At 38.3% G+C, this 24,373-nt stretch overlaps 1 protein-coding gene across 1 annotated transcript in view; it reads left to right on the top strand.

Annotated features, from left to right (window-relative positions):
• SLC26A8 (solute carrier family 26 member 8) overlaps positions 1-24,373 on the top strand; it is a 3,386,895-nt gene that overhangs the window by 1,691,953 nt on the left and 1,670,569 nt on the right. The gene's annotated exons all lie outside the window — the stretch shown is intronic.

The raw sequence follows: 24,373 nt of genomic DNA, 5'->3' as shown, positions 1-24,373 counted from the left end.
CATGTTGAAAACCCGTCCTCTTTGTGAAGACCCATTGCAGAAAACAACTGAACTTTTCAAAATAGGCACAAGATATAGAGCAACCCATTGGCATACATCTATCCATGTAATAGTGACCCTGAAACATGAAACCAAGGAGACGCTGATCGTCTGGGTGTACCGGGAGCAACCGGAACGCTGACTCAATATCTGATTTTGCCATCAGCGCCCCGGGCCCTAGGCGATTCAACATGGCAACGGCCTCATCGAAAGATGCGTACCGCACCGAACACACTTCCGGGTCTATCGCATCATTCACGGAAAGACCACGTGGGGCTGATAAATTATGTATCAGTCGGAACTCACCCGGGTCCTTCTTAGGGACCACCCCCAAAGGGGAACAAACAAAGTTAGCACACGGTGGCTCATCAAATGGACCGGCGACTCGACCTCGAGTAACCTCCTTCCCAATCTTTCCCTGTACCACGGTCGTATGTTGCAAGACCGACAGTTGGTTTTTACATTTTGCTACACCCTGAAAATCCCCCACTGGGATGCGGAAACCATATGAAAACCCGTTCCGCAACACCCCAGCGGAAGCATGATCCAGGTATTCGCTGAGTCAAGGAATCATTGCCATGGTATCAATCGGAGTAGGTAAAGGCGCCCCTCGGACTATTTCAGACCTGTTTGGCGCCTCCCCTACCCCCGTTATCACCCGTTTTGGCTCTGCACATGGACTCGGGATGGGATGGCTGCCCACACCCTCCACATTCGTGTCTAAATTTGCATGACCCCTGGGGCCTCGTACATTTACCCCTGTTAAAGTTCCAACAAATCCCCCTTTTACCTGCGTTGCCGTTCGGCTTCGAGTGGTAGTCGTTACCTGTACCTGATCGAAAGGGTGTCCCAGCATATTGGCGGGAGGACTCACCCCCGCTACTCCCTACCAATGGTAACTTCAACATACCAGTACTCTCCATTTTTGACCATGAAACAGAGTCGTAACAATCCCAAGTCAAGTTTTTGTCGTGTTCTTTCGCTTTTCTAAAAATATTATCGTAACAGAACCACTGATTGCCCCCATATGATCCATAATATTCCATGATCCGTGACTGATAAATAGGCAATTCGGACAGCAACTCGGGCCTACGTTCGCCCATGATGGAGGTAAAGATTCCTCATGCCCTGCCCCAAGTGCCAATGTTTTCGTCAACCTTAAAGGCGGCCATTTCTGCGCGCCAAACACTCGGATGCATGAGCTCCTTTTGGCTCTTAACATGCTCCATCTCATAATGGTCGGTAAGCAATGAGAAAATGTTTACATACTCATCCGCCCACATCTTTTCCTTAATAGCCAGAGGGACATGCTGACCCAGCTTTTCCCTTCGTGAAGGTGCAGACACCTCCCTCGCAATCGGCAATGGCCGCTTACCTGAACCAGAAGCTGCATCTGCCGCTGAACCTGCTCCTGTTGCTTTTTCCACCGCCGGAGACAGCGGGGTAACTGGCGATGATGCCTTCACCGCCTCCCTAGTTTCACGCAGTTGCTTCATCAACACCCGTGCGTCGTCAGCCGTGGCGCCCTCGCTATCTTTCCCCAACCACGCTGCCAATTGTGCTGCTAACTCAGGCGGCATATCCTCCCCGGACACGGGAGTGACCACCACGGGAATCGGATTCCCCTCCCTCGGCACCGGAGTTGGCTCTTCGAGTGGGGTATCGGGAACCGGGATGTCCCCCCCAGCTGCCCCCCTTCTGGGCCTCTTGCCTTTTCCTCCAGGAGCTGCTCCCGCCAAAGGTCGTTTCGGTCCCCCTTCCCCGTCTTTAGCCGCCATCTGCTTCTTCAGATCGGTTACTTCTTTCATGAGCATACGGAGCATCTGATCGGTAGTAACTCGCTTTCCGACTTTCTTAGGCATTCTCAGACAGAGTATCTGTAAGACAAAAAAGAAAGATTACCACGCTCAAAATTGGCTCTTCGTTCCGTCTCGAGCTCACGTGCAGCGAGGAGGTGCAGCTTCAGAGCACAGGAACAAGAGGATGCTTCCTTGGCTTGTTGCTCCTTTTATCCGTCTTCAGGGCGGGCGTAAACCCGCCCCTGCCTGCCCCAAGGGCGTGGCCGGCCGCGTCAGTGTCTAGGCCAGCCCCCTCCAGGGCGGGAAAAAGCGCGCCCCGGCTACGCTGCTTCGGGCATACCAGCCGCGGCTCGCCTCCCGCCCAAGATGGCTTCCCGGGGGGATCGTGGTACTCCGCCATACGTTCGGGGGGACCGAATGGTCGCCCCTTTCCATTTACATCTGTGGATTATCCAGCACTTTCCCTACTGCTGCACTTACAAGGACTTGGAATAGTAATTTTCACCTGTACACTATCCTGCACTTTCTCCATTGCAGCACTTACCTGGAGTTGGAATAGGTATCAGTACCTTTACACTATCCAGCATTTATTTGTGTTCATGCTTTATTAATATGTGTATAATGAAAACTGATTTTCACTTACTTTTCGATTTAGATGTTTTCTTTGCTGAAATGGGTTTGTGATCTTCTAGTTGCTTTTATTAGATCTTTTTGAAGATCTTGCAGGGTTGTGTCCTTTAAAAAGAAATGTATGGTAAAAAATGTGTGACTTATAACTTGTGAAGAAAGTGACTTTTTACTTCGTTACAGTTTAAATGTTTTTTAATTCAAGAAACATAGAAATAATGCACACTTTTGCACTTTCCTTGCACTTTCCCTACTGCAGCACTTACCCAGAGTCGGAATAGTAATTTACACCTGTGGATTATACAGCACTTTCCCTACTGCTGCACTTACATGGAGTTGGAATAGTAATTTATACCTGTAGACTATCCTCCACTTTCCCTACTGCAGCACTTATGTAGAGTAGGAATAGTAATTTACATCTGTGGATTATCCAGCACTTTCCCTACTGCTGCACTTACAAGGACTTGGAATAGTAATTTACACCTGTACACTATCCTGCACTTTCTCCATTGCAGCACTTACCTGGAGTTGGAATAGGTATCAGTACCTTTACACTATCCAGCATTTATTTGTGTTCATGCTTTATTAATATGTGTATAATGAAAACTGATTTTCACTTACTTTTCGAATTGGATGTTTTCTATGCTGAAATGGGTTTCTGATCTTCTAGTTGCTTTTATTAGATCTTTTTGAAGATCTTGCAGGGTTGTGTCCTTTAAAAAGAAATGTATGGTAAAAAATGTGTGACTTATAACTTGTGAAGAAAGTGACTTTTTACTTCGTTACAGTTTAAATGTTTTTTAATTCAAGAAACATAGAAATAATGCACACTTTTGCACTTTCCCTGCACTTTCCCTACTGCAGCACTTACCCAGAGTCGGAATAGTAATTTACACCTGTGGATTATACAGCACTTTCCCTACTGCTGCACTTACATGGAGTTGAAATAGTAATTTATACCTCTAGACTATCCTGCACTTTCGCTACTGCAGCACTTACCAGGATTTGGAATATTGTTTTACATGTTTCTTAACTATCCAACACTTTCCCTACTGTTGCACTTACCTGGAGTTGGAATAGTAATTTACACCTGTAGACTATCCTCCACTTTCCCTACTGCAGCACTTATGTAGAGTAGGAATAGTAATTTACACCTGTGGATTTTCCAGCACTTTCCCTACTGCTACACTTATTTGGAGTTGGAATAGTAATAATTTACACCTCTAGATTTTCCAGCACTTTCCCTACTGCTGCACTTACAGGGAGTTAGAATAGTAATTTACATCTGTGGATTATCCAGCACTTTCCCTACTGCTGCACTTACAAGGACTTGGAATAGTAATTTTCACCTGTACACTATCCTGCACTTTCTCCATTGCAGCACTTACCTGTAGTTGGAATAGGTATCAGTACCTTTACACTATCCAGCATTTATTTGTGTTCATGCTTTATTAATATGTGTATAATGAAAACTGATTTTCACTTACTTTTCGAATTGGATGTTTTCTTTGCTGAAATGGGTTTCTGATCTTCTAGTTGCTTTTATTAGATCTTTTTGAAGATCTTGCAGGGTTGTGTCCTTTAAAAAGAAATGTATGGTAAAAAATGTGTGACTTATAACTTGTGAAGAAAGTGACTTTTTACTTCGTTACAGTTTAAATGTTTTTTAATTCAAGAAACATAGAAATAATGCACACTTTTGCACTTTCTCTGCACTTTCCCTACTGCAGCACTTACCCAGAGTTGGAATAGTAATTTATACCTGTGGATTATCCAGCACTTTCCCTACTGCTGCAATTACATGGAGTTGGAATAGCAATTTACACCTCTAGACTATCCTGCACTTTCCCTACTGCAGCACTTACCAGGAGTTGGAATATTATTTTACATGTTTTCAACTATTCAGCACTTTCCCTACTGTTGCACTTACCTGGAGTTGGAATAGTAATTTACACCTGTAGATTATTCTCCACTTTCCCTACTGCAGCAGTTTTGTAGAGTAGGAATAGTAATTTACACCTGTGGATTTTCCAGCACTTTCCCTACTGCTACACTTATATGGAGTTGGAATAGTAATAATTTACACCTCTAGATTTTCCAGCACTTTCCTTACTGCTGCACTTACAGGGAGTTAGAATAATAATTTACACCTGTGGATTATCCAGCACTTTCCCTACTGCTGCACTTACAAGGACTTGGAATAGTAATTTTCACCTGTAGACTATCCTGCACTTTTTCCATTGCAGCACTTACCTGGAGTTGGAATAGGTATCAATACCTTTACACTATCCAGCATTTATTTGTGTTCATTTTTTATTCATATGTGTATAATGAAAACTGATTTTCACTTACTTTTCGAATTGGATGTTGTCTTTGCTGAAATGGGTTTCTGATCTTCTACTTGGTTTTATTAGATCTTTTTGAAGATCTTGCTGGGTTGTGTCCTTTAAAAAGAAATGTATGGTAAAAAATGTGTGATTTATAACTTGTGAAGAAACTGACTTTTTACTTCGTTACAGTTTAAATGTTTTTTAATTCAAGAAACATAGAAATAATGCATACTTTTGCACTTTCTCTGCACTTTTCCTACTGCAGCACTTACCCAGAGTTGGAATAGTAATTTATACCTGTGGATAATTCAGCACTTTCCCTACTGCTGCACTTACATGGAATTGGAATAGTAATTCACACCTGTATACTATACTGCAATTTACTATTGCTGCACTTACCTAGAGTAGGAATAGTAATTTACACCTGTGGGTTTTCCAGCACTTTCCCTACTGCCGCACTTACATGGAGTTGGAATAGTATTAAATTACACCTCTAGATTTTCCAGCACTTTCCCTACTGCTGCACTTACAGGGAGTTGGAATAGTAATTTACAATTGTGGATTATCCAGCACTTTCCCTACTACTGCACTGATATGGAGTTGGAATAGTAAATTAAACCTTCAGAATATCTTGCACTTTCTCTACTGTTGCACTTACCTGGAGTTGGAATAGTAATTGACACTTGTAGACTATCCTGCACTTTCCCTACTGCTGCACTTACCCAGAGTAGGAATAATAATTTACACCTGTGGATTTTCAAGCACTTTCCCTATTGCTGTACTTACATAGAGTTGGAATAATAATAATTTACACCTCTAGATTTTCCAGCACTTTCCCTACTGCTGCACTTACCGGGAGTTGCAATAGTAATTTATACCTCTAGACTATCATGCTCTTTCCCTACTGCTGCACTTACCTGGAGTAGGAATAGTAATTTACACCTGTGGATTTTCCAGCACTTTCTCTACTGATGCACTTAAATTGAGTTGGAATAGTAATTTATACCTCTAGACTATCCTGCACTTTCTCTAGTGCTGCACTTACCTGGAGTTGGAATAGTAATTTACACCTGTGGATTATCCAGCACTTTCCCTACTGCTGCATTTACCTGGAGTTGTAATAGTAAATTACATCTGTAGATTATCCTGCACTTTCCCTACTGCAGCACTTACTCGGAGTAGGAATAGTAATTTACACCTGTGAATTATCCAGCACTTTCTCTACTGCTGTACTTAAATGGAGTTGGAATAGTAATTCACTCTTCAAGATTATCCAGCACTTTCCCTACTGCTGCACTTACCGGGAGTTGCAATAGTAATTTACACCTGTGGATTATGCTACACTTTTCTTACTGCTGCACTTACCCGGTGTAGGAATAGTAATTTAAACCTGTGTATTGTCCAGCACTTTCTCTACTGCTGCACTTAAATGAAGTTGGAATAGTATTGATTTATACCTCTAGATTTTCCAGCACTTTCACTACTGCTGCACTTACCCGGAGTTGGAATAGTAATTTCCACCTCTGGATTATCCTGCACTTTCCCTACTGCAGCACTTACCCGGAGTTAGAATAGTAAATTACATCTTTTGACTATGTAAATGGATTTTACATATATAATATATATTTTTTTACAATATTTCGAATTTACCTTTTTATATGATGGTTTTGATATACGCTTGATCACAGTTTGAAGTTTGTTTCTTATTTTTTTTCAAGAATTGGTGTTTCTATCTGAAACATACAAAAAATAATATACATTTTTTTCTGTTTCAAGTACATTTTTTTTGGAATCAAAATGCAGTATTTAGTTTGTCACGAAAATATGTTTATTACCTTTTTAAAGGATGTCGAAAAACTTATTTGGGGCAGTTATGATCCGGGATGTAATTTAGAAGTAATAATTCTGTCAAAAAAATTGCAATGTTTATTTGTAATGCGACCTTTTTAAAATAATGGATAATAAAGTTCTTTAATGAATAATGATGATGTACCTTTTTCTAACTTTGAAAAACGGTTCGTTTTTCAAAATAAATGTAATTTTTATGTCTCGTTTTCTACGGGTTTGAAGTGGATTCTAAGAGAAATATAATAAATAAATAATAATTTATTTTTATCGTATTTAAATAAAATGACGTTTTATTTTGCAACATATTTTATTTAATTCTATGTGGCAATATATATTGGTCGTATTTTTATGAAATGTAATTCTTTTTCGTTTATGTTTATTAATTCCCAGTAATATTTTCGCCACATCTAATTACATTTTAAATAATAAAGATAGTTAATAATATTTTGATCTTTATTCATTTGAAAAAAAAAGTACTTATTTAGTTAACGTTTTCGGTAAACATTACTTACTTGTAAATCGATGTAAATCGTTTTACTCAGTAGTTCACTTAGTCTAACTGGGATGACAGGGTGAAAAGGTCACAGGATCAGATTTCACGTCTGCTCTCTCGGGTAGTTGAGGATCAACTAATTTCAAAATGGTGTTTGGCTACTATTTATAAGTTTTGGTTTAGTAACTCAATTTTATTTGTAAAAATATGCGCTAGAATTGGTTTTTAATTTTACATTTATTTCTGTGTAAACGTATAATTTAAAAATTAATTATAAGTACTTTATATAGCGTTATGTGAGCCGTTTTGGCATCCATTTTGGCTAATGTGTTGTGGTATTTATTCATTGAAATAATAGTAGGACTAAATATTGTTATACCTTTTCAAAATGGCGTCCATGAATCCTATATATCTGTTTGTAATATCAGGAAAATCACATATCGTGTATATTAATAAAGGTGTGTTTATTTTACTTCTTAAAAATTTAATTAAGTAAAATGAAATCATTTTTACCATTTGGAGTATTAATGTAAGTACTCGAGTATTAATTTTAATGCTCGAGTAATAATTTAATAAATAATTAATTGGCATTCGTAATAATATGGTAGTTTTTCTTACCGATTTTTAATACACTTCCCCACCCAAAACCCCTATTTTCCCTGCATCCCGTGCCAGGTTTTATTTTACAAAGGAAAAAAAATATATATTTATATATGTGTTATTTAATACTCGAGTAATAATTTATTAAATAATTAATTGCTATTCGTAATAAAATGGTAGTTTTTCTTACCGATTTTTAATACACTTACCCACCCAAAACCCCTATTTTCCCTGCATCCCGTGCCAGGTTTTATTTTACAAAGGAAAAAAAATATATATATATATGCGTTGTAATGGTATACGTTGTTATATGTTGCGTTGTAATGGTATTTTTCCTAATTAAGTACTATTTTGCGTTGTAATAGTACTTGTTGTAAAAACATGCGTTGTAACAGTATTCGCGTTGTAAAAGATGCGTTGTAACGGTATGCGTTGTAATAGTATGCGTTGTAACATCATATATCCGCACCGTACAGGTATACTTCGGTTGTTGCGGTACGTTGTACTCAACGTCTGCGCCGTCGTCGGTTTCTGTTCACCAGGCCGTATGCGTACAGGACTGGGATGACACGGTCAATGGGGTTTATGGTGTGTCTGTCGCGTACCGGGATACGGCTTGGGCCGGACTCTGGGTTTACGGTAGTTTTCTGCTCCCGTAGCAATAGGGTCGTACGGAGGGTCGCCGAGACGAATCGTACTTGCTGGGCCGTAAACTGCTGCCTGTTTACGTTCAGACGGCGCGTAGAGCGTGACCCGGATATGAATCGTATGTATTTTTTGTTCGTATGGTGTTTGGTACAATTCGTATGTAAATATGCTTTGGGTTAGGATCGTACTTCATTGTATGTACGGGGACGTTGCAGGTGTACGAATCGTACGGGAAAAACACTCCGTATAGCCAATCGCGGGGTATTTTAGCGAATCAGATTCGACCATATAGTGTAGTAACATATTTGCATTATAGTTACAGTTGTATATTGGTCAAAAAAAATTGTATTGTAAACACATTTTTAATACAATCATTTTTAAGAAAAGTATCATTTATTCAGTGTACATTTGTTTGTTTAATTCACATTTATTACTGTAAAAATAAAGATTAATTTTACAAGTCATATAGAACAATTTTTATTAAATTATATAATACAGTGTTTGTATATTTAAACATTTTTTAAAGCAAACATATTTATATATATATCAGGAAAAAAAGTAGGTATTGTTGACATTGGTATATCATTTTAATTTTTTTTGTTGAAGAAATTATTATTATTAACATATAACATATTAATAATAATAATTTTCCAGAGGTAGAGAATTATTACACAGATAATGTTTTTAGGTACATAATTTGTACATATAAAGAGCAAATAATAGTGATATGTATTACAGTATTTCATATTCATACAGTCATGCAAGTACTTTTTATTAAAGTAAATGTTTGTTTTAGTAACATAAAGTAATTCAAAATAACATATAGGACATTGTAAATAATTTTTATAACATTGTTAGATTTTCTTTTAATTAGCAAAAATATAATAGTTAGATAATATTGACTGAAACATATATTAAATAATTTTAGAAGGTTATTTAATGTTAATATGAATGGGACTATTTGATTGTGAAGGACTATTTTGTAACCGTGTTATGTCATTTTGGGTCATTTCGACTTGGAAGAGCTCGCGGTTGGAGGTTGCGTTGAGTGTGGAAGGTTAAGTTTAATTTTAAATATTTTATTTAAGTTAGATATATAGTTTGAGTTTTTGTGGATTGTGTATAGGTTTTTTTAGTGTTGGGTAGTTGTAGGATGTGTTGGTTTTAGGCGGTAGTTGCGGTTTTCGTTTGGTTCCGTTTTACTCGTTTTGGGCCTATTATGTTGAGGTAGGAATAGGGTTAGAAATGTTAATTAAATAATATGTTTAATGTTTAATAATGTTTGAAAATGTATGTTGGGGTGCATTGTGGGTGGGTGGGTATGTTTTTTTCTATTTTTCAGCTACTTCGCGTGGATGTTGTTTTTTGGGAGAAAATTGCGTTTTTTTTAGTAAGAAGTGTATAGAATATTATTTATATTTGTTAAACACACTTTCTTACATTTTCGCGTTTATTATCTATTGTTTTTTAATCACACTTTCTTACATTTTTCAAGGAGCGTTTCTTTAATTTTCAAACTATTTTCAGGTTTTTAATGGTTTATCGTTGGATTGATTTTGGAGAAGAATCGTTATGGATGTGTTTTTATTTTAAATTTTTACATCTGGTTCGCTTGGAGCTTTTTTTAATTTTTGATAACTTTTTTCGGGTTTTTAAGGGTTGTCGACTGGATGGTATTGGAGAAGAATCTTTTGGGATTTTTTTTCATTTTTGCATTTTTTGGGGGGTTCCTTTGGTTTGTTTGGATGCCTTACTAATATGGAAGGATTTCTTCTGTTACAAAGGTTTGTCTTCAGCAACAAAGTGAGTACGTTTTATTTATTTCTTTTTTGGCTGAGATTGTCATTTTATTTGTTTAATTATTTTATGTTTTAAGTTAGAAATTATAAGAAAACTGTTCAGATATATTTAAATACATTTTATTAAATATATTTGACAATTTTGTTACAGTTTCTAACATGTATCTGATATATATTTTTTATTTTTAGTATTTGCTCAGTATAGGTATGTTAGGTATGTTTAAAGAATTGGTTTTGCTATCATAGACAGATAATGTAGGCCTCTGGTAGTTGGGTATAGAGTTACTTGGTCTTGTAAGGTATTAGACATTTTTTTAGTTTGTTTTGTTAGTTTAGGGCCAATTAGTGTTACAGATTGCTCCATTCGGAGTTCTTGGTAACTTTGTTCCTTTTGTAATGATTGAAGTAGTTTATGTAGTGTAGGGGTACCTCTACCTGTAGTTGCTTGGGAAGTATTGTGCCATCCTTCAACTGCGTTGTTACCGTTAGCCTGTTTATTTAAGGTACTTAGGTAGACTTTCCACCAGGGAATTTGAAATTTAGGTTGTCTTCTGTGTCCTGATCTGTGTAGCCTTCCTACCCATGTGTCTTCGAAGTAATCTAAGAGAGGGCTTAATTTTGTTTCGTTTTTTTATAATAGGAGCTGTCTATTAGTAGGTTGTAATTTTCTGCTACGTCTGTAACAGGAACATAGGCTAGGGCAATTAATTTCTTTACCTGGTAGGCAAAAGTGCTGTCATTGCAGTATTGGGAGCTTAGGGCAGATTTTTGTATATGTTTCCATATACATTGGTTGAAGGGGTAGTAGCAACCTTGGATTGCTGTGTGAGGGTAGGTTTTTAGAATTCAATTTGTCATTGCTTTCTCAAAGTCAATGATAATTTTTGGGGGGAAGTAATTATTGGTTTGTTCATTTATTTTATTTAGTAGCCCAACATAGGTTGTTTGCTGTTTGTTGGGTAGTAGGCTATATATGAAGGGTATATTGCAGTTCTGATAGTGTCCATGGATGGTGTATAGTTGATAGAAAGGTTTAGGGCATACTGAGAATGTACCATCCATCATCCATGTTTCACATTGGTGTAATTTCACCATATTGTCTGCTGTAGCAAACATTATAATTCTTTTTTCATTAGATGCATTGTCGTATAGGATGAAAGGTTCGTCACTATGAGTTATTCTCAGTTCAGGGGGAATTTGGACTTGCTCAAAGGTTTTTGGGGCAGGTGGAGTAGAAGTTGTTCCTTTTTGCCTAGCTATTGTCCTTTTTAGAGATTCGATGGAAGATAATTGGCTTGATGCATGTTGGGGGAGAACTTTTAAGTGTTCTTTAAGGATGGTTGTAGAAGGTAGGTCTGTACTAGTGCTTGCTTCTTTTAGTGAGTCAAGCATTTGTCTAATTTCTATTTCTGTCACATTGGGAGGGTGGTTATGTTCTGTTGTATTGGTTACAGTTGTTTCGTGTGTTATAGCTCGACCATAACATTTGTTAGAGTAATATTTGCTGCATTTCCAAAACATTTTCAGTTCATGCTACTTTTTTGTGTATATGTATAGCCCATATAACATAAAAGCATTTTTCCTTTCTGTGAAGTTATAAATTTGGCTCCTTCAGTCATTTTTCTTTTTTCTTTCTACAGCAAATAAATGTTGCATAAAAATATTTAGTATGGTTTCTAGGTTAATCATTTGCATTTATAACATTTTAACTTTATATTTACCTCTTTCTTAGTTGTTTGGAGGGCTGTGCTGTGTGTTTGGATGCTTTACTTCTCTTTATTTTGTTGGTGGTTCTGAGAAAAGAAAAAGAGATTTATTGTATATGTTTTATTTTGTATTACTGGATTTCTTTGCATAAGGACGTTTTCTTCATAGTTTTTTCCTTTAAAAGTTGCCTCTGTTATTTTAGATTATATAATTGCTTTTGTTTTAGAGTGGATAGAGTTGTAAAAGTTGGGCTTTTTTTCAGTAATTTTGATATATCTGCAAAGACATGGTAAGAAGGAAAGGAAATGTTTCAGTGATTGTTTAATTTTTTATTTTTAGTTTTAAGTACTAAGTTTAGTAGATATTATAAGGTAGTGGCACTTACTTTTCTTTTGTGTAGCCTTTTTTTCAATGTAGCAGGTTTCTCTTCTGGTGAAAATCTGGCAGTTTCCCCTTCTTCACGTTTTGTGGCGTAAAGTGTTATCTAGTTGAGTATTTTCTTTATTTTTATAGTGTTTCTATAATGTGTTGGTTGATTTCATTGGTCTGCATAATTATTTGGTGTTTTTTATTGGTTGCTTGAGAGTTTTCGAATTGTTTTGGGAGTTATGTGCTTTATATGGAAGACACCAATTAATGTTTTTTTTATGGTGGAGCCTTTTTTTCTATCTTTTTTTTATAATTATTTTATAGTGTGAGATTTATAATGTTTTATATATTAATATGATGTGAATGTATATTTTTGAAATGTTACTGTGTATAATTTTTGTGATGTTTATTTACTTAGTGTTTATAGTATATTTAATTTATGTAATTATTATGAGTAGAAGAATTACACTCTCAACAAAGAGCTAAAGTCTTGTCCTCTCCTACTAATGTTGATAACCCAACTCCCCTTTGTACCCCGTCCCATCCAGCTAGTCCAGACCTCAAGACCACCACCTCAACGACCCTGCTAGTATCTGTATTATTCTGGAATGTAGCAGGTCTCCGTTCGAAGGTTCTACTAAAATCGTGGCTGGATTTTGTATCTACCCACCAGATAATTTGTCTGCAGGAGACCTGGGCAATAGATCCATTACACATACAAGGATATAAAACATTTCACACCCCTGCCCGACCCACCACTCACGGTAGACCCATGGGGGGTTTAGCAGTATACATTTCCAATAATTTGGCAGTAAGGAATATCACTATTCTCCATACCACCTCGAATTACCAAATATTATTGGTTACTTTTAAGAAAGTTACGTCATACTGTATTATCAATTTTTATAACAACCTATCCCCAGTAGGTTGTGCGAAAACTGTCTCTGCAATTTCTCTGTCTATAAGTGAATATCGCTCCAAGCAACCGTCAATTGCTTGTAATGTATTATGGAGAGGGGACTTTAATACCCCACTGTGTGTTAATTATAAAAAAGGCACATGTGGCCTTATAGATGAAGACGACTGCCCATTGACACACTTCACTCACTCCCATGTCGGCGATTCTCTCAATGACAGTCTAACATCCTTAGAATTGGCGTATGCTAATGAACTTGTAGATCCTCCCGTGGAATTTAAACCTACTTTCCACGGTAGGGGTTGTTATAGCACCATAGATTTTATCTTGTGTTCCTACTTTTTAAAGGGTAAACTTTTACAGTTTACTACAGGTTCAGAATTTTATGGCGACCATTTCCCCAACAGCATTACTTTCAAGGTAACTCTGAATGACCCCGATCCTATCAGGAAGAGTCTATTGTCTCAGAAATCCTTGACCATGGATAGACCCAACGGTTTCTCCGTGAAATGGTCAAAGATAGACCCCATAATAACCACGAATAAGGTTATATCCCAGGCCCTACCATGGATAAATACCTGTTTGGCGGAAGTTTCTACCCCCGAGCAAATTATATCTAGCTTCAGGGAGATCCTAAAACTTATCCAGGCTGAATTACTTCGACACCATAAAGCAGGTAACCAACAAGTGTCGAGGTGGTTCAACTCTGCGTGCCGTAAGGCACTATCTGCCCTAAAAAATGCACTGCACAATCGAGTCAGAGATAAAAACGAAATAGCCAAACTTAGATTAGAATATAAACAGGCCCAAATGAACTGTAAAAAAGAACTTAAGAAAAAATTGTGGGCCCAATTACATGAGAGCTGTCATAGCAAGAACAGCTCCCAGTTTTGGCAGGTAGTAAAATCTCCTTTCCTGGCTGAAGCTAATTCGCATCAGCATTTGGACGTGGCAGTGACCGCGGACGGGTGGGTGGCCCACTATTCAAAGATCTTCAGTGATCCCGCCTCGGTCTGTGCTGCGCAGGCCGCACCAACACCTGATCTCACAAAAACGGAGGTATACCCAATAGATCTCCATTTCACCCATGGTGAGATTATACACGCTTTATCCTCTTCTAAAACTGGAAAGGCACCTGGCCCTGACGGGGTTCCCCTCCACATTTTCGTTACCAATATTGATTTATGGTCCCCAATTATCACTCAGGTGATGGTGGCAGTTTCAAAAATTGGCCTTTTGGACTCTTGGTCCTCATCCATACTTCTCCCAATTTTTAAAAAGGGCGACAGAAACAACCCAGCCTGCTACAGGCCCATTTCCCTCCTGGATTCAATGGGGAAGGTCGCGGGTCGCCTAATCCTGGAACGTCTCCAGGATTGGGCAACAGAGAAAAACATCATTACCGACCTCCAATATGGTTTCCAGGAGGGACTGGGCACTGTCGAACAGGCTTTAAATTTAACCCTTTTAATAGGAAAGTATGCGGGAGTAAAACGGGGCAATTTATTTCTGGTCTACGTTGACCTTAGTGCGGCGTTTGATTGTGTGATTCACGCCAGGTTGTGGTCTATTCTGGAAGAGATGGGTGTTGATTCCCCACTTATCCAGTTCCTCCGTGAGCTGTACTCTGATGCTTCGGCTTGCGTAAGGTACGGGGTGGGTGGAGAATTATCACCCTCATTCCCTATAACACGAGGAGTTAGACAGGGCTGTGTCCTGGCTCCCTTCCTGTTTAATCTATATACTAACGGGCTGGAAGCAGCCATGTTAGAAGGTAGCCAGGATTTACCAACCATAAACCATCACCCTATTCCAGCATTACTCTATGCCGATGACTCTGTCATATTCGCCAGAACCTTAGTACAGCTCCAAAAACAATTGGATAAATACTGTAAATACATGCTCACACTGGGGTTAAAAGTGAATAAAAGCAAGACTTTTGTCATGTACACGGGACCGAAGGTAAAAGATCCTAAGCACCTTTTTATTGACCAAACCAATCTGGAACGAACCAGGGAATACCCCTATTTAGGTATCTTAATCGACGACCAGTTAACCTGGAAAAGGGCGATGGCAAGCAGGAAGCTGCTTTACCAGCGAGCGACTTCGACGCTTGTCTCTTTTTCCAGTAAATTGGGTAAACCAGCTCCCTCTGAATTGTTAAAAATATATCAAGCTAAATGCCACAGTATTGCAACATATGGCTCAGGCGTCTGGGGTTACGTAAACACTGCAGAATTGAAAAAATCCAAAATGGCTTTACAAAATACCTACTGACACTCCCACAGAGTGCCCCCATATACGGCTGCCATATTGAGCTTGGTATTGACTACCTTTCAGATTACGTCAAATGTTAACCTATCCTCCTATGGCACCGTATCTGGACTAAGCTACAATGCCATCTAACACGTGCCCTGATCGCTGATTGTTTAAAAATGTCGTCCTGGAAGAGAATTCCATGGCTAATGTATGTTGACAATTTTTTGAAAGACCTGAACCTCACTCACTACTTTACCGAGCCATCTTCCTTATGTGAGATAAGCAAAAAATCTTTGAAAAATCTCTGTCTCAACCATTTAAGAGAACTGCGTCTCGTTTGCGAAGTAGATAAGCAAACAAACGTTCAAGTATTGATGGTCCAGGTCTCTCCTAGCATTCAGCCTTACCTCACATTTTATTTAACAAATCATGAAAAATATTTATTAACCAGGTTTCGTTTTAATATGTTTTTTTGTCTTGTTACCTTTCCAACGATATCAAATTGGTCTCATGATTTAGCCGATTGTCCGTGCGATCAACTCTCCCCCCAAACAACTATCCATGTTGTTCTGTTTTGTCACTATTATGACCAACCTCGTAAACGTTGGATTATTCCATTGTTGCGCCAAATGGGGTTGAGGACTTGTCGCCCGGCATTCTTAACACTTCAGCATCTGGACTCACAGTACGTGGCAAAAAATGTAGTGCTGTTCTTGAAATCATGTATAAGAATCCGTAAGACCATGGGGATAACGTCTAATTGAACGCATGATTATCTGAACTAATTTTCGTATACTGATTAAAATATCATCTTTTTAAGTATTAAGTTTTTATCCTGTAATGTAATAATGTGTTTTTATGTAGATGTATTTTTGTATGACGCACTTTTTATGGTTATCAAAATGTTAACCGAATAAAAGATTTTGAAATGAAATGAGTTATGTTACCATTTACCATGTTTTTTGTTATATATTGTTATTTATGATGTATAGAGAAGTCGATAGAATGTTTTTTGCGATATTTTAGTAGTCTATATTTTTTTCTCGATATTTTAGCTTATGTCTTTATATGTGTTGAAAGTCGATATATAATGTAAGCGATATTTTTTTGGTTCGATAATGTTGTTATCGATTTTTTTTAGTTGCGATATTGTGAAGTCGATATTTGTTTAGTTACTTGTTTAAGTATTTGTCGTCAATATTTTTGTAGTCAATAATTTTGCTTTGATATTTTGGGTAGTCCAAATCCGGTCTGTCGATATTCTTTCAGTGATCCAACCGAAAGGGTGGTATTTTAGTAGTGAAAGACCCATGTGTTAAAATCCCAATATTATTGGTTGTGGACTAGATTTTGAAACTTTCTATTTGGCTTTAGTGATATTAAGAGACATTCTGACCAGGGCAGAGAAGCCTGGACACCAACTAAAGGTATGGTCCCTGATTCTGCTAGGTTTGCCTATTGCTTGTCTCATCAAGTTGTTTTAAAACCTATTTATTTTATTAAAGATCATCATGAGACAAAGGTTTTAGTATTTGCCCTGAGGCCAGAGAAGTCTGCAGCATTTTAATGTTATGCCAATGTAGAAATGCAAATTTCAACCAGGATGACATCAAAACGATAGAACCAAATTTCTTTAACAGCAACAAAGATGCTGCCTACCCACATAGTTTTAATACTGCCTATCAAAATTTGGCATAGTGAATTCAATGGAAATGCTGGGTTTATTCAGTACTTTTCAAAAACACAATATCAAACCATATGTAACAACATCTGTAAAGATGAGTCCAAGAAATATTATAATTGCAGTCTTTATTGAAGAGTAAGTACAGGAACCTCCAGCTCATCCACAGCCTGCTTCACAGCTCAGTTTCATCTCTCAAGAGATAACATTCTAAGCTGCTAGGCAACCATTAACATTCTACATTAGTCATCTCTACACACCTTCCCCCTTATATATCCCACAACAAAAACTTGAAGGAAACTATTATACAGAACAGAAAAATGAGTGAAAATCAATTTAACTACAAGGAGAAAAACACTTAGATACATTTCCCAAACTCCAAGTAGTCCCATCACACAGAATCACCACATTCTTCTTCACTTCCTTCACCTGAACAGGTTTAGAGAACTTGCTATCTCCCTTGACAATAAAACCTCCACGTCTCACTACAACCCAATCACCAGATTTTATGTTAGGAAATTTGACACCTTTTAAGTGATCATAATGTTTGGCAGCAATGATTTGTTTGTTAAGCACTTGATCTCCAACCTCATCACGATTCACCCATACACATTCCCTGTCTTTCAACCACCCTGGTACTTCTTTCAAACCTGGTTCCCTTCCTTTAAGAGAAATGAAAGGTGACACTCCAGTCATGGAATGTGGTGTTACCCTATAAGACCACATCAGCTTCTTCAATTCTTCAGACCAGGACAAACCATTGCACAAAGAAAGTTGTGTATTGTCCAAGATCAGGCGATTAATCCTCTCAACTAAGCCATTGGCTTGTGGCCTAAATAAAGCAACTCTCTCATGTTTAATCCCTTTCCCACACAGGAACTCCACCATTTTCCTAGAAATTAATTGCGGACCATTGTCTGACACCAAGACCTTTGGAATCCCCTCATTCAAGAAGACCTTCTCAAGAAACTTAATTACTTTTTCAGTTGTAATACTCTCAGATGTCTCAACCACAAACCACTTGGAGTGATAATCCACCAAAACCATTAAGAATCTGCAATTTGTTCCCAACTTGGAAATAGGACCAATGAAATCTAAAGCCAGCCTTTCCCAAGGACGCTCAGGAAACTTCACAGAAGAAATAGGAGGTTGACGTAAAACTTTGGTCTTGTCACTAGCAGCACAAGCATAACAATCTTTGACAACTGCTTCAACCTTATTATCTAAACTAGGCCACCAGAATGACTGACGTACACGTTGCTTAGTCATATTTCTCCCCAAATGACCTTCGTGTGCCATGATGAGAATTTTAGATCTAAGATTCTTCGGTGGTACTAATTTGTCTCTCCTCCACAGTTTCCCTTCTCTTACACTTAACTCTTCTGCAACATTAATGTAACCTTTAAACCGTAAATCATTGCACAATTGCGCATCCCATCCATTAGAAACAGAAAACATAACTCTTTCCAATACTTCATCTTCCAACATTGCAGCATCCCATTGCTCCAACCCAAAAGCTTGTTCTTCAGTATATCTCACTTCCTCAACATCAGCTTCAGACTCAATATCACTCACAACAACAGGTATTCTCGACAAGCAATCGGCTACTATATTCTTCAATCCCTTCATGTATTCCACTTCAAAATTGTACTCTAAAACTGATAAAATCCACCTTGATATCCTCGGAGTAACACTCCCTTCTAAACCTTTGCCCCCCTTAAACAAATGAACTAAAGGTTTGTGATCAGTACGAAGTCTAAATGGTAAACCCCATACAAAGTATTTGAAATGTTTAATCCCCCAACAACATCCCAAGGCCTATTTTTCTATCACTGAATATGACCTCTCAGCACCCTGTAGTCTTCTAGATGCAAACCCAATAATTCTTTCTTCTCCATTACATACTTGCGTTAAAACTGCACCAATACCTATAGCGCTCGCATCAGTGGTGATAAAAGTTTTTGCTCTAACATCAAAGTGTCCAAGGTTGGGTGCAGACAATATTCCATCTTTAACATCTTGGAATGCTTTTCCACAAGCATCACTCCATACAAATTCAACACCACTTTTCATTAATATGCGCAATGGTTCCACAATATTAGTAAAATTTCTCACAAACTTGGAGCAATACTCCGCTAAACCGAGAAAACTCCTCAACTGATCTTTAGTAGAAGGAACAGGAGCATCTCTAATGGCAGAGACAATACTTTTCTTTGGTCTGATTCCTTCCTTGGAAATTTCGTGGCCAAGGTAATTAACTACATCCTTCCTTAACTGACATTTCTCCTTCTGAATAGTCAACCCATGTTCTCTCATTCTACACAAGACACTTTTCATCACTTGATCATGATGATCAAAATCTTTGCCGACAATTAACACATCATCTTGGAAGCAAAGTACATCATTTATACCATGAAGAACTTTTCCCATGACCCTTTGGAACACCGCTGAGGCCGAAGCTAGTCCAAATGGCATCCTACGGTAACGAAAAGCACCCAGCGGTGTTACAAATGATGTCAAATGTCTAGATTCTTCATTGAGATCAATCTGGTAATATGCTGACGACATATCAATGACGCTAAAAACACACCCCCCGCCCATTGCCGTCAACATCTCTGAAATGTTTGGTAGAGGTTGGCGATCAACCCAAATGTTTTTGTTTAGATCGCGAAGATCAATACATAGACGAATCTTCTTTCCCTTCATCCTTGGGCGCGACGACAATGGGCGCAAGCCACTCAGAAGCCTCAATAGGCTCCATTATCCCCAAATTCAGTAACCTATCAAGTTCAGCTTGTAAAGGACCTTTCATGAGATGGGGAACAGATCTAACTTTGTGAACTACGGGAGTAGCATTACTTTTGAGAATAATTTTATGAGAAAATTTCTCAACTTTCCTAATTCATCACAAAAGACATCAGAGTAATTTCCCATAATTAAGGAATCATAACCCTCACTATTTACTAAGCATATAGACTGAACTGGAACAGTGGCATTAGGATTTAAAACTATACCTAAATCTCTCTGGTGACGCCATCCCAATAAATTTGAACCTTGTTCAGTTAGGTACACTCATAGAGTTTCTTGTTATCAAATTCAATTACCATCCATTTTAAACCCAAAATGTCAATGTTCTTTCCCCCATAGCCTACAGCTCTGATATCTGATGGATCCCAGTTATTTATATTAGCAGATACTCCCCATGACTTAATGTACATTTCCTTTGACATCAAGGTATATAAACTTCCAGAATCAATTAACATGTTTACCTCCACAGTATCAAACTTGATAACATAATGAGGTTTATCTAGCTTGTCAGTGCTCTCCCTAGGAATACCTGACAAATCAATATTGTTAATTTCAACCTCAACACCAACATTAAGTTGAAAACCCTTGACATTATCAATAGAGGGGATACATTCACAAACATCTTCACAAGAATCATCAATTTGGTGAACAGAAGGAATTTTAGTTCTACAAACCTTAGCAAGATGGCCTCTCATACCACATGTCCTACATATTGCGTTCCTGGCCATACACTTCACACTGGAAGCAATATGACCGAGTGCACCACAACGGTAACATTTGATAGGTCGCACATTAATAAAGCCACTGTTTTGGCGAAATTCCCTATTCTTATCAAAAACTTTAGTACTGGGTTTATCATGAATTTTAGCCAAAGGTTTGGTTATTTTGGTTTCATCAATATTTGCATGAATTGCAGAATCTTTAGAACTAGAAACTTTCAATGCACCCTCCTTATTTACAATTGCATTTGTACATTTATCCATTTCTTTAATCCAAATGTCACTATGCTCCAACCCCTTTGCTATTTGAATAGCTTCTTCTAGTCCAGAATCTTTAATCAATAACTTTTCACGTACTCTCTTATTATTAGTACATCTAACTATCTGATCATGAATAAGTGAGTCTGTTAAAGTGCCAAATTGACAAGTCAGTGACAACCCTCTTAATGCACCAACATATGACGCTATATCTTCGTCAACTTTTTGTACCCTACAGAAAAACTTGTATCTTTCAATAACTAAATTTACTTTTGTGGTAAACCTTATTTCAAGCATTTGTAAACTCATTTCATAAACATTTGTAGCTTGTCCATCTCCACTACCAAGGGAAACTTCTGGAAGATTTTCATATAATCTACGACCTTCCACCCCCAAATTGTGTAGTAAAATAGCTTGCCTACGCACTGGACCATATTTATCAGCACCAGTGGCAAGAATGTAGGTAAAAAACAACTTTTTCCATTCCTTCCAAGGAATTATTGGTTCTCCAGGAGTTGGCAAAAAGGCAGGTGGAGTGGACAAAGCTTGATCAGACATTTTAAACAAATTGCACCTGTAAAGGAAGGAAAAGTTAGTTCAAAATAAAGAAAGTAACATAAAAAATTAAAATAAAAACCTTCAATTCTTGACAAAGTTAAGTCCAGAGTCACCAGATTATAAAGATCGAAATCTTCGTTTTCTTTGTTTTCTTCGTTCTCTGCAGATTTCCTCTTTAAAAATAGTAAGTGATCTCAGTTAGCTCCCTCAGGTCAGAATCCAGGAAATAAACTTGCAAACACAAAGAACTTCGTATCAATCCTTCAGAATTGCCATTTACATCAGAAAACGGAGATTATAGCACACGAAGGTATAAAGCATTAGAGAAGTGCACGAAGAACCATTCTCAGCGCTGTCACTTCCATAAGCTAGCGTTTCACAAGCATTATTAACATTTTCATGGCAGAAGGCTTGTAAATATAGGCAGCAATTCACACGAACTTTCAGATATTATTTTAAAAATCTCCAATAAATTAAAATAGTCAATCTGAATGCAAATTAGTTCGAAGTTGAGTTCAGAATTCAATCAGTTGAGTGCAGAATTTAATCAATTACTCACAAATCGGTGGATGATGTATTTAAATTGTTCCAAAATCCAAGGGTGGAGGTACCCAGCATCTGCCCCTTGCGCAGAAAGGTTTCCCTCGTCGCCAATGTAAAGATGAGTCCAAGAAATATTATAATTGTAGTCTTTATTGAAGAGTAAGTACAGGAACCTCCAGCTCATCCACAGCCTGCTTCACAGCTCAGTTTCATCTCTCAAGAGATAACATTCTAAGCTGCTAGGCAACCATTAACATTCTACATTAGTCATCTCTACAACATCAATCATGGTTTTGTTGTATAGGGAGCCGGGAACTTTGTGTACTATGCACATCAAGGGCTGCAAGCAACACTGACTGCTAATGCATGAACTTATCACCAGTCACAGAAATCAAAAAAAGTAATCCAACTCTCTAGGAATGTGTGCCTGTAGCTTCCCTCACTATAGACATGGCTCTCAGAACCATACAATGGAGAAAAAAAGTCACAAACTGTTCTACTCACACCCACCAATGGTCATGGTGCAGGTGAAGAATGCATACTTGAGGCCATGGAGCACCCATAGGGAGAGGGAGTGCAGATATGCAGCTGAACCTCCTTTTAGGAGGAGGCCAGGTGTCCCCCTCCACCCCCATTAGCCAAGCACCACCTGCGTGACCTGTCCCAAATACCTACCTTGAGGATTGAGATACTCAACCGGGGTGCCCTGAATGCCTTTCACCTGTGTCCATACCTCAAGTTGGTGCAGACACATCAGCAAATGGGATTCTCTCATTTTCCATGTAGGCACTCCCTCATGCATGAGGGCTCAGCCACCATTGAGTCTACACCGTCTGCTAAAGCAGTGCATTTCGTATTAATGAAGGGACTATCCAGACTTTTTGTAATTTAGATCTGCACCCCATACAAGATATAATGGCTAGTGGCCGATTAGTGCAGGAGAAGTTTCTGTGGGTCTAACAACTAGTAAGCAAGATTGACTGAAAATACGGAAAGACAGACAGGGTGTACTTTCACCTTACCGGATAACAATGTGACATCTACCTATGAAGTTGTTGTTTGTATTGAAAGAACCTAGCCAAAGGCAGCAGTGTACAAATATAGAGTCAAAGCCAAGGGCAGAGTCAAGCAGTGGTTTGAGAGGTAGCAGATTTGTGGACTATTACAGCATCATGATGATGGAGTGCTTTTTAAAGAGACAAGTCATTAGGTTAAGAGTGAGCTCTTTGGATAACCCTTTCCTTCGTAGGTGGCTGCAACCGTCATTCAGGTTTCAGTGGAGTCTCTAAGGCGTCGAGTGATTTATTTTCGCTGTGCGTTTATGTTCGGACACAATTTCTTACTCAGTGCAAGGCACGTGTTAGAGAATGTTACATTTTACAGAAACCCCAAACCAAATGAATATAGAGCTCTATACATAAGAGTTCAGAGAACACATTAAGTCAAAAAGCAAACAGGTTTTCATTTATAGAAAAGGCGTTTTAAGGCTCACCATTTATAAAAATTAAAAAAGGCACAAACATATTTTACGAATTTGGTCAGAGGATAAAAAGATTAGCATTGCTGAATAATAATGCACTCCATGGCACTCAAATTCGATTAGTACAATCATGTTACAAAATCTTTTTATTAAACAATAGCGACATATCAAGCAATTTTGAGATACATTTGGCAGAGTATATATATCCATCATCAATAATAGTACATAGAGGTTCAATGCACAGTATAGGCTATTTAACACTTAGGGGGGTGTAAGGTGCTCGTCATCAGTCAGTGGTGTCAGCGGGGTGCAGATGTCTCCCCTATATGAATTCCGTGCCCCCCAGACCCTATTCCATTTCCTGGGACATCCTCTGGCTATATAAACTGACTTTTCTCGGAACATGCACCAATCTAGATCTTCCCTCCACTTACATATCTTAGGTGGTTGCTGGTCCCCCCCCCGTTCTGCGCTATATTTCTTTTTGCTGTTGTTACTGCTAACGTTGCCCATTGCTTAGTGTATGATGTGAGATCTGTTGGTTCCCAAATGTCTAGTAGGCATCTTCACGCCTCCAGGCGTAGATCAATCGTTAGGACCTCACTTAGTGTGCGGTGTATAGCAGTCCAGTAAATTTGTATGTGCTCAGACTCCCACAGGATATGGATAAAGGCGCCCTCTCTCCCACATCGAAGTCTGCACTCCCCACTCTCGGCTCTACGCATGTGTACCACCCTGGGGCAAGTTACATATACCCTGTGAAGCATTTTGAGTTGTACGAATCGTAATCGTGCTTGGATCGCCACCTCCTTCGGGGGGGAGACTGCGTCTTGCCAGTCTTCCTCATCTAACTCAAGCCCATACCTTACCCATTTGTCCTTGAGCGATTGAA

The sequence above is a fragment of the Lissotriton vulgaris genome, chromosome 5 (genome assembly GCF_964263255.1).
Source record: "Lissotriton vulgaris chromosome 5, aLisVul1.2, whole genome shotgun sequence".
Classification (NCBI taxonomy): domain Eukaryota; kingdom Metazoa; phylum Chordata; class Amphibia; order Caudata; family Salamandridae; genus Lissotriton; species Lissotriton vulgaris.
The sequence above is the reverse complement of the archived record's forward strand: the minus strand, read 5'-3'. Positions and strand labels throughout refer to the sequence as shown.